Consider the following 12439-nt stretch of genomic DNA (forward strand, 5'->3'; position numbering starts at 1 on the left):
TGAACTAGTGTGGATTTCACTATTGAGTGCAGTGCCTGGCCTGTAGCATGCCAAAAGTGATGAGGAATATCATCTTTTAATCATCTCTTATCCTAGAAACAACAAGCCACAACTCCTGTAAGTATAGGAAGAACTCACGTTGGAGATCATCAGAACAATCATCCCACTGTTATCCTACAACTGTAACTGCTTTTACCCCCGTGTGGGTGAAATCACATCAGTTAGCTGACATGTCAAACTCTTCTTGGGTGCTCCACCAGGAATGTGTACAACCCCGTAGAATCCTTCTATCCAACCCAATTCTTTAAGTGTAGGGCACAAAAGAAATATTTAGATGGTGACCTGTTTTTTGCCTCAAAGGCTGTCTTGCTTTCCTCCCAAGTTATAGAGACTTCATTGCCTTAAATATACCTTGAAAACACTGTCCTAGCTTCATTCCCATACACCTTATAAATATCACCATTCAATATATAATTCAAGAGCCACTTTAAGTTCTTTGTTAATTCGATAAATATTTATTGAACACTTATGTGCTAACCCATGAACACCAAAATGGCAAAGTATTTTAAATCCTTTTTATCTCTTATATAGATCAATACAGGCACAATATATCCTCGCTCATATTCAAGATGAAGTTTGTTCTTTCTCCCAAAACATACCTACCCTGTACTTGCATGTGTTGAACTGAAATCTTCATTATAATGTTGGATGATTAAGGTATGTAGTATATGTGATTGACAGGCTGACAGAGATTATAATCTACTAAGGATATATACCTAATGACACTACAGTAAATATAAATAATTTGTCAAAAAAACTACTAACTACTTTTGTTGGCAGTTCAGAGGAAATTACTTATGGGAGGGCTGAATGGAGGGTGCGAGATGATGGGCCAGCCTTAAATTTGATATGAAGAACTAAGGACTGTGTGCCATTGCAAGCAAAGCGTTGCAGTAGAACCAGAATCTAACTCAGATCCATCACACATGGAAGAGAATGCCTCAGTGGCATTTATGATCAGGAAAGTTTTTAGAATCTTGTCACTGAGTGGAAAGTGATGGGAGCGTGTCTTGAGAAGTTCTCAGAGTCAAGTACTGTGTTCATCATTGAGCATGGAGGTGATGAGTGTGCTTGAAAACATACGTAATACTTCACTTAACATCAGTCAAGGTCAACTTCCAGTGTTTGAAGGTTCAAGATAGAAGAGCTATTAGTGATTAATGTGAAGAAAAGATTAAGTCCATCTGCTAACATAGGAACAAAATAGAAGAGAGTATGATGAGACATGTTTCCGTGGAGGTGTCAGAAGCTGACAAGGCCATAGTGGGACAACCTATGTTCTAAATCATTTAGGAATAGGGCTGTGAACACATGGCAGAACTCTGTTAACAACTCTGTTAACAAATCTATTAACAGATTTGCAGACTGCAGAAAATGATTTTGATTATATGGGAGTGATTTGCTTACAATATCACGTGGCCCTTATTTCTTCCTGTCAAATTTGCAAGGCTTTGTCAAGTCACTCCATATATTAAGCCCTCTTTTAAAGGTATCTACAAAGCAGGAATGAGCCCTCTGATATTACCTAGCAGTAGTGGTAGAACTGTATCTTTGCCACATTTTTTCTTTTATAGTTAAGTACTGAGGGCAGGAATTTTCCCGATTGTATTATTACAAAGAAAACAGACTCAAAGAACTTAAATGAGCTCTCCAAGGTCACCCAGCTACTGAGTAGAGAAGTCATGATTTGAAATCCAGCCTCATGGTTCTAAACTTGAAACTCTTTCCATTACACAATACTGTCCCTAGGGAACCTTCTGTTTGCCAAAAGCCTTTGGCATGGAAACTAAGGAAGAGGATGATCGGATATATTATTCTCTCGGGGCTACCACACCAAAATACCTTAATTAACAGAAAATTATTTCTCACAATTCTGGAAGCTAGAAGTTTCATATCAAGCTCCTGAAGAATTCAATTTCTGGTGAGAACTCGCTTTCTGGTTTATAGACAGCTAGCTTCTCACATGGCTTTTCTTCCAGGCATCTACTGAGATAGAGTGTCACTTCCTCTTACAATGAAGCCACCAATACTACTAGATAAAACCCAGCCTTATAATTTCATTTAGCCTTAACTACTTCCTAAAGACTCTGTGTCAAAACACATTCACTTTTGGGTTTACAGTTTCGTCATAGGAATTTGGGGGTGAAGGAGGAAGACACAGTGTGGCCAATAGCCGATGCACATAGTATTAGGAATACGTAGTGTGAAAATTTCAAAAGATAGAAGAAGTCAAGGAATGCAGAAGCAATCCGATCCTTGTTGAAGAGGTTACATGGGTAGATGGAAAAATTAATTAATCCAGTAGAGGCTGAACCACAAAACAAGATAGGATCACTAGAGTAGGAGCCAAGATAGGGGAGTGGTCTTGGTATTGTGTAAGATCAAGGGCTTCTAAGACAGCAATAACTAAAGGCAACTCATTCTCTGGCTTTGAGGATGAATCAAATGAACTTCAAGGGTCTATAATTCTTTTAGTGATTAGGCACATAGATTTCTAGAGTCTGAATAGCAAAATGTGCCTTCTGGGGCTGTAGTTTTAAACTGTTGAACCAAGCGTAGGCTCAGTTTTTATATCTAATTTTCTTAGACATATCTGGTAAGTTCAAGGGGAACAGTTAAATGAAATTATATATGTAATTATAGATACATACATAGATAGATATACACCCAATAAATGCTTAGCCTATTACTGGCACATAATAAAGCTTAACAAATGTTAATCTTTAATATTTGTTATTGCTACCTGGCTCAGGCAGGATCCAAATTCTCTTCAGCATACATCACCAGTCAGTACCACAACATACTTGACAATACACACCTCTGGTCATCACTCTGAGTACTTCTCACGTGCCAAGAAACTATAAAACTCCTTGGCCCACTCATAAGCCAGGTTTTCCTTTCACTGCCACTGGTTTTCTATTCTAGGTCCACGGAAGCCTCACATCCTGCATTCGTTACCCCTTTCCCAGTAGTCAAATTTCTGTCACTTTCATAGGCAGCCAAGAGCCATCAGGCAACTTTGCACCCACTTGCAGATAGGTATTACCTTGATTTTGTTTTTAAGTTGACTGTTTATCATGGAAATTTTCAAACAGTAAATAGACTAGAATAGCAAATCCCCATTGACCCATCATCTAGTTTAAATGTGGTAACATTTTACCGCTCTTGCTTTAGCTATGTTTACCTCTCCAGGAAAGAAAACCTTGTAATATCATACCACGTCAAATAATGAAAAAAAGGAACATCCAAAGAATAATTACCGTTGAGTTGCTTGATCAGAATATTGCCCAGGGTGCTTTAGGGTCTGCTGTTCATTCTGATTCACAGTTAGTGGCATGATCTCAGTCCTTTAGTCAATGACAATATAAAAGAAGTGATTAACTGCTAAGGAGATTCTTCATTGTATAATGAGATTGTCTGAACATTTAAAGGATTTTTCAGCTTGTGTATATTTCAACTGTGATCAATCACAAAAAATAAAAATCAGTCAATAGATTGCATCCAGATGCTCTTTTATAAGATGGGATCTGGTGGGACAGAGTCTATATGTTCTTTCCAAAAATTAAAAAGGAATACTATTAGTTTGTACTGAGGAAACACGAAAATACATTTACCTCTAGAGATGTGACCATAAATTACTATCATAGTTCTCTAGGGTTATATTCATGTTCCAGGGTATTCAAAACATTCTTAGAAAATGGAATGAAACAGTTTAGTTTGGTGAAAATATTTCTAAGCCATGCATAGTTTTTTCCCCCCTTTAAAATGTGCTTTTTCTACAGACTTTTTAAAGACCCTGCATTTATAATGTCTATTACTACACTGAATGTATATTAGTCTACACAAAAGAAACATTCATTAATTCTGTTTTAAAGTTATGGTTTTGGCTGGCGCCGCGGCTCAACAGGCTAATCCTCCGCCTAGCGGCGCCAGCACACCAGGTTCTAGTCCCAGTCAGGGTGCTGGATTCTGCCCCTCTTCCAGGCCAGCTCTCTGCTGTGGCCAGGGAGTGCAGTGGAGGATGGCCCAAGTGCTTGGGCCCTGCACCCCATGGGAGACCAGGAGAAGCACCTGGCTCCTGCCATCGGATCAGCGCGGTGCGCCGGCCGCGCCGGCCGCAGCGCGCCGGCCGCGGCGGCCTTTGGAGGGTGAACCAACGGCAAAGGAAGACCTTTCTGTCTCTCTCTCTCTCTCTCTCACTGTCCACTCTGCCTGTCAAATAAATAAATCAAGTTATGGTTTTATTACAACTCTATTGCCTGTTGAAAATGGTGATTTTAATCCTTTTTTGCTGTCACTCATCTGCTTCTTTATTTTTCTGACAGAAAGGCAGACAGAGAGCTCTAATCTGCTGCTCTCCTAATCAGAACTCAATGTAGGCCACCAAAGTGGGGGTCAGGGCCCAAATACTGAATTCATCACCTCCTCCTGGGCTCTGCACCGCTGTGAGCTACTACTGGGAGCCAGAACCAGGTGTCAAACTGAGGCACAGGCGTGCGACATGGGCACTTAACTGCTAGGTGAAATTCCCACTATTTTTCATTGACAATTTGTATCAAAATGTATCACAGCAGAGTCAGAGATAGTTATATAGTCACATATTTGATACTACATTCTTTTCCAGGATGAAATTAAATTTTAGGAAAAACGGATAAAACCTTACAATTTTGGCATCTTAGTTTCTTTTGGGTCAGAATGGAAAGTAGAATAGTTGGTTTAAACAAGTTAATATATTTTCTAGTCCTACTCTGTAATTAGTTTGCCTTCTTTTATCTATTTTTAAAAATTTTGGGGGGATCCTAATCCTAGTGGAGTACAAACAAATATGCTTAAAGCAAAATGGTGGTCAGTGTTTGCAAGAGAATACACTAAGGTAAAGTGAGGAGTAAAGTCAGAAGGTGGAAAAAAGTTGAAAGCTAGAACCTCTTTGTTCTTACAGTGCAATTGTCACTGCTGTTCACATCTGACTGCAAATATGTGCTGAAGGGCATTCATTGGTACAAGTAACCAGATCTGTTTGGATGTCAAAGTAAAACTGAGGGCTGAGTATTTGGTGCCGCTGTTAAGATGCCCACTGGGGATACTCAGATCCCATAACAGTGTGCCTGTGTTCAAGTTTTAGCTCTGCTTCAGATTCCCAATTCCTGCTAATACCATACTGGCAGCTAATAGCTCAAATGATTAGGTACCTGCCACCCACAAGGGAAACCTGGACTAAGTGATTTCAAATAATGAGAAAAAAAAATGTAAGACTAGCACAATTTTTTTTCTTATAATCCAATCCAAGAAGGAAAGATAGGCAAGGGAAGGAGAGTAGAGGCAGAGGAGCTGCTCCTGAACACCCAGGTGGTATGTCAGCACTTACAGGAAAAGTCCAGAATGAAAGCATTTCTTATAATAATGTGACCTCTCTCTCTTCCTCTCTCCCCCTCTCTCTCCCTCCCTCCCCCCTTCTTTCTCCATTCCAGAAGTAGTATCAGATGTTGCCGTATAAGTTGTAAATTTATACAGTCACACACTTATTTTAAAAAAATAAAATCAAGGTGATTGTGCTTGCAATAAATAGTTACATGTTTTAGCTTTGGTACTAGTATTTTTTGCTAGAATTTATTTTTGTCTCCTGGCTCTTTTAAACGTATTTAAACACTGATGCTATGAATACCTTGTCCCTAAAATGTAAACACCATATTCACACATCTGCTGAGATGGACAGACCTTTTACTTCCTCATTTGGCATATAACAAGCTGTAATTTAATAATGTAGATATGTACTAGGGCAGTACCTTTGTAAGTAGACAGGCTGATATGTAGCCATAGGTGGCAAGTGTGTGCTACATCAAGGAATACATGAGTTAATAGCTTTGAAATGAGGCGAAGGAGGAGGAAAAGAGAATCTCACTCCTCCTCAGTCATGATGAACATTGCAAACAGTAATTCTTTGGGTTTTCAATTTAATGATTTTATAGGTCATTCATACACTGACCTGTGACTTTGATATTTCCATCAATTGAAATGGGATGACCCTCACACACAAACTTTAAGTCTCCCAAATGCACACAAGCAAGGTTAAGTTTTTAAAACCCAAGCCAGTCAAAAACCGCTCATATGAAACAGAGCCTCAAGGCCTCAGCGCAGACTCCGGACCCCCAGCCAGTGAGCACTTGGTGCTGACTTTGGAAGGCATGAGCTGGATGTCACACAGAAGGCGCTCAGTGAGGCTGTTTCCCCTTACGTCACCTCAAAGAAGTTTGGATTTTCAATTTATTTTTTAAAGCAGATACACAGTAAACATCGGAATGTGAGTTTTATGCTAAATACATTTTGGTTTCAGAGCAGTTATCTCATGCTGCCAGAACAGCCCCAAGGATTAAGATGGTTTATTGGGATCAAATGCCTAGGAGATTTAGTCTAGTGCAGACTGTTTACTCATTCCCATTAAAATGCCAATTATGCTTATTTCTGTGCCTCTCTGCCACTCTCTTTCCTCCTTCATAACTCATATTCTTTTTATTTTCTTGCTTTAAGATAAATCTACTTAGATTTTTATCCTCTCTTTATTAAAATTGAGTCCTTGGAAGCTCTGACTTTCTGCCATCCAAGCAGTCAGAGCGGCACAGAAGCAGCTCACTGAGATTGGAAGAACACTGACTTGCTGATCTGCAACCCCATCTATAGAAGAAGTATTCTCAGCTACTGTCTCCAATGACTGGAGAGACAGGTGCACACTTGGCTTCACTTATCGCGAAGGGTCCCCAACAGCTGGCTATCATCATCTGTAATACAGAGATACACGGAAGCTAAGGTAATTTGCTGCCAGGTATTTGCTTTACTTGAATACAAAAGGGAGACTGTCTACTGTATAGCCAGATTCTAGTTAAAGCCCATGTAAACATTCAGTGAGGCCAATGAGGTTACACCCAATATATCAACTCTCGGGAAGACAGACAGGAGACATCGCTTAAACAAGCCAACTAAAGCCCAGACAATAATCCTAGAGGGTTTGATAATGCACCCACATTTCTAAGAAAGCCAATCATTGAATCTGTTAGGCTCTACAGAATGATGCTACAAACATTGTACATGGGTGATGCACCTGTCTTACATACCCTGATAAATTCATTTTGAATTCTTACAGAGTACTACAGTACCTGGAATGGAGATGTCCAGTAAATGTTAGTGCAGGAAACAATTGAATATGCCCGTCAATACCTGGTTCTTGATCTTAACTCCAGATTCCTGCTGAGGCAAACCCTGGGAGGCAGTGATGATGGCTCAAATAATAGAGTTCCTGCCACCCATATGTGAGAGGCCTGGACTGAATTCCTGGTTCCTGGCCTTGGCCTTGGTCCAACCTTGGCCATTGCAGGCATCTCGAGATTGATCCAATAGATGGGATCTCTCCTCTCCCTCTCCCTCCTCCTGCCTCTCAAATACATAAACATTTTTTAAAAGACCATCACTGGGAGGACTCTTCATTTGTTGGGCTCTGTCAGCAGAGTACCAGATTCGGTAGAAATGCGGTGAGGTCTGAGAATTGGATTTCCTAACTCCAAAGGCAATGCTATGTTGTTGGTCCACGGGCTGCATTTTGAGAACCACTGATGTCCAACATGGCAATTATATACTCCAGGGGAAAGGAGTACTCAAATGTGTTACTGTTAAAAACGTAATTTGTGGTGTGTGTGATTTACCTAATGGGCAATGTGCCTTCCAAGTTCAAAATACTTAAAGATTCTGATCAATTCTTTCAGTGTGACTGAGACAGTAGAGAAGGAAAGTTGCGTACTATACATAGAGATTACCAGAAAATCAAAAGGACAGTGAATTGAGCACTCACGTCTGTCAAATTCTTCACTCAACTCTTTATATGCATCTCATTCATTCCTCCTAACAATTCTCTGACATCAGCGCTGTTTCTTCCCTCATGTCTTAGTTGAAAACTCAGGCTTACAGAGCTAAAGTTACTTGCCCAAGGTTCCACCTCCAGAAAGTTGTACAATCAAAACTTGATGCTTTGCTGATAATCTGAGTCTTAAAATGTGTAACTTTCAGACATAAACCATAGTATCCCAATCAGTATTAATGAGTATATTAATAATTCTAACTGTTCTTATAGTATTTTTAAGAGAATTACTACTAACAAGCCCTACATATTATTTTTCTTCATTTTATCTGTGAGAAAATTTAGAGAATAATGTGCATGAGAATATACAGCTAGCAGTAATGTGAACTAAGGACTGGATTCTAAGACCCACATTTTTTATACACCACCACTGAGACCTAAGAAAAAGAGTAACCTTCCTAGACCCTTTGTAGGCAATCTGCATATTTAATATCATCAGATTCTATCAGGTAAGAATTCCTTAGTTCCCCATTGACAAGAGAAGAGTGCTATGATTAACTCCCATCCAACTTTTATGTCCACAACCATAGGTTAACTTGGTACAAGAATATCTTCTTATATCTTTTTTTTTTAACTTTTATTTAATGAATATAAATTTCCAAAGTACAGAATATTGATTACAATGACTTCCCCCCCATAACGTCCCTCCAACCCACAACCCTCCTCTTATCCACTCCCTCTCCCCTTCCATTCATGTCAAGATTCATTTTCGATTCTCTTTATATACAGAAGATCAGTTTAGCATACATTAAGTAAAAATTTCAACAGTTTGCTCCCACACAGAAACACAAAGTGAAAAATACTGTTTGAGTACTAGTTATAGCATTAAATCTCAATGTACAGCACACTAAGGACAAAGATCCTACATGAGGAGTAAGTGCACAGTGACTCCTGTTGTTGACTTAACAAATTGACACTCTTGTTTATGGCATCAGTAATCACCCTAGGCTCTTGTCATGAGCTGCCAAGGCTATGGAAGCCCCCTGGGTTCACTGACTCTGATCATTTTTAGACAAGGCCATGGTCAAAGTGGAAGTTCTCTCCTCCCTTCAGAGAAAGGTACCTCCTTCTTTGATGACCCATTCTTTCCACTGGGATCTCACTCGTGGAGATCTTTCATTTAGTTTTTTTTTTTTTTTTTTTTCCTCCAGAGTGTCTTAGCTTTCCATGCCTGAAATACTCTCATGGGCATTTCAGCCGGATCCGCATGCCTTAAGGGCTGATTCTGAGGCCAGAGTGCTGTTAGGACATTTGCCATTCTATGGGTCTGCTGTGTATCTCACTTCCCATGTTGGACCATTCTCTCCCTTTTTTATTCTATCAGCTAGTATTTGCAGACACTATTCTTGTTTATGTGATCCCTTTGGTTCTTAGTCCTATCATTACGATCATTTGTGAACAGAAATTGATCACTGGGACTAGTGAATGGCATTGGTACATGCCACCTCGATGGGATTGAATTCGAATCCCCTGGTATGTTTCTAACTCTACTGTTTGAGGTAAGTCAGCTTGAGCATGTCCCGAATTGCACATCTCTTCCCTCTCTTATTCCCACTCATATTTAACAGTGATCACTTTTCAGTTAAGTTTCAGCACTTAAGAAGAATTGTGTATTGATTACAGTATTCAACCAAAAGTATTAAGTAGAAGAAACAAAAAAAAATACTAAGAGGGATAACATGTTAATACCTTCTTATATCTTTTATCACAGAAATATATTAATACAGCTTAATAACAGCTTTATAACATATGAGAGTAAGCTCCCCTTCTCCCATTTTTTCTCCCTTCCACATTCATCCTTCTTGCCAAAGGCAATCACATTCTACTCCTAACTATGTTCTCTGGTAATTACCTCTATATTTCTAAGTAAAACATGCACTTATGTTTTGACTCAGTGATTTCAATGTTATTCACCAACTTCTTATCATGGTACATTATGATTTTGTCTATCCCTTCCTCATTTTTTAATTTAGTTATACATTTTATTAAATACTTTGGTGCTTTCAAACTTTTGATTATATACACATTGTTCTCTATTCAATAAAGGAGTCTTTTATGATTACTCTTGCTTTAATTCCATAAAGTTTTCTATAATTGCTAGTTTTCCACAATTGGGAGTATCCCTTCTTCCCATTTGTTTGGGTTTACTTGGACATACGGCTAACTATTCTCACCCCTTTCAGGGGCTCTGAAAAATGATTTTCAAAATAAGCCTTTCCATGGCCAAATCTGTCTGGAAATCACTTGGCTTCCTTTTGTTAATTGTTGAGAACTTCCTCTCAGAGTTCTGTTTTATTGCTCAAACTGAGCTCCTTGTTCCTTTGACCACCTTCGCAGCTGTCATCCTTTGTCATTAACTGGGTGTTTTCCTCACCCTTTTCTGTGAATGATTTCCTGCATTACAGGTTTCACATCTTCTAATTTATTCTGTTTTTAAGCAAAGTACAATCTCTACTACCTTCCTGAAAAAGGACATACTGTCTATGATTTTTGAGATTTTATATTCCTGGAAATATCCACATTCAGGTTATTGAAAATATTGATTATAGAAACCTGGCTCTAAATTCCTCATTCATAGTAATTGTATTTATGTATGATCTTCTATCTCCTGCTGTTAAGTGAGCAGGTAATATCTTCACTTTCTGTCTTTGGTTTGTGACCTGGCATTTTTTAGAGCATCCTCTATCCCTGATGCTTACAACACCATAACAATATGTTTGGTGGCTTCTGCTGGTTCAGCTACTCTCATTTTCACCATCTTAATTGAGAACAAAGATTAGAGGAGAGGGCTTCAAAATACTTATGTAAAATGCATATTATGAAAAATCTATGCTTCAATTTCCAATTTCTTGCATCAAAATAAATCTTTAAATTCCATTTCTCCAAGAACATTCTGAAGCCCTTTTGTGTTCATAAGTTTATCAAAGAATTCCTTTTCCTCTTTTCTGCTCCTATAATGCAAGAAAAAGAGTACCTATTTGTCCAAATGATCCACCTGAAATTCGTAGAAGTTGATGCACAGATTTAACTTGCATCAATACCTATTGCTGGCTCCTTTTAGCAGTACCCTGCAAGGCAATGTTCCTCCTTTCAGACTGCTTGTAATCTACTAAGGCAGATAAGAAAGTCAAATAGACAAGAGCACAATTCATAATGGCATTTATAGAAAGTAACCACATTTCCAGAGAATGCGAAGAAATGTCAGGTAAGTCGATGGGAATTATGAGAAGAACTAGAGGGTTTTCGGTGACTCAAGAATGCCAGATGAGTGGCAATGGTAAGGAATGATCTCAACATGTCAACATTTGAGAGTCTCTGAAATAGAAGTGCTTAGTGCCAGCATGGCTAGAAGAGGCATTCAATCATGAGCAACAGTATGTGAAAAGCATAAAGATAGGCAAAGGAAAACACACCCAGGAATAAGAAGGGGTTCTGGTTGATATATGGGAAGAAATGGAGCTAGGTGAGAGAAGAAATTTAGGACCATAATATGACAGACTTTGGCTGAAAATTCAATTGCTGGTGAGTAATTTACTTCATTCATTTCTTTTCATTTAGTAACTCATATTCCCTGATATTCACCTGAGACAAGGTTCATACACTTAATGTCTTTTCCATGTGAAGATATGTTGCATTATATTCATCTTTGTGCTCTGTTCAACAAAGGAAGACTGAGTATAATATACTCAGTTCATTGGAAGTACAGAAAAAAAATACCCAAAAAGCTTGATGTATATGCTAAAGGTCAAAAAGAAATAATGGCAGCAAAAAGAATCAAATGTGATGCTAAAGTTTACTGGAGGATTAAGTGGAACTTTCTAGTCCAAGCAACCACACATTCAAAGTCACAGGGTTAAGAATGAATATGGAATATATTCATTTGTTTATTTATTCATTTTAGACATTTTTATTGGCACCAGCCACTGTACAACCATGCTAGGGAAACGACACATCTGTCATAATACAGCATGGTGTTCCTTTTAGGCCATCAGCTTCATGAGGAGAAAATTATATCTATCTTACTCATGGTTATGTCAGTACTTAATATTCATTAAGTGACTATATGTGCAATCATGGTAACCAATGGCTATACAGAACATACCTACAAGGTGATAAACATTCATGAAAAGATACTCAGAAAATTGTCAATGTTAATTACAACTAAGAGTAAAATTGCATGAAATTTATATATGAGACTATATATACAGATACACACACACACACACACACACATGCACCCCTCCAGTAAAACAAAGTAGAGAGTAAAGAGTGGAATCTATGGAAAACCAACATTTCTGCATAAATTTAGAAAGCACTATTATTAGAACTGTATGAGTGTCTACCATGCCAAATTACATTTATTGTATGACATGTATATATTGGCTGATAAAACTGAACCACTTACATTTGGACAATTTTAGAGTGCCTCCTTCCAAAACTGTCAGTGTCTTCTTTCTCTCTCCCTGAACTTTGCCT

The 12439-nt window shown here is 38.5% G+C and overlaps 1 long non-coding RNA gene across 6 annotated transcripts in view; it reads right to left on the reverse strand.

Moving 5' to 3' along the window:
- The window catches only part of LOC149120124 (uncharacterized), a 112228-nt gene that overhangs the window by 37019 nt on the left and 62770 nt on the right, over positions 1 to 12439 (reverse strand). The gene's annotated exons all lie outside the window — the stretch shown is intronic.

The sequence above is a fragment of the Oryctolagus cuniculus genome, chromosome 20, assembly GCF_051225735.1.
Source record: "Oryctolagus cuniculus isolate XC-2025 breed Fujian yellow rabbit chromosome 20, ASM5122573v1, whole genome shotgun sequence".
Lineage (NCBI taxonomy): Eukaryota > Metazoa > Chordata > Mammalia > Lagomorpha > Leporidae > Oryctolagus > Oryctolagus cuniculus.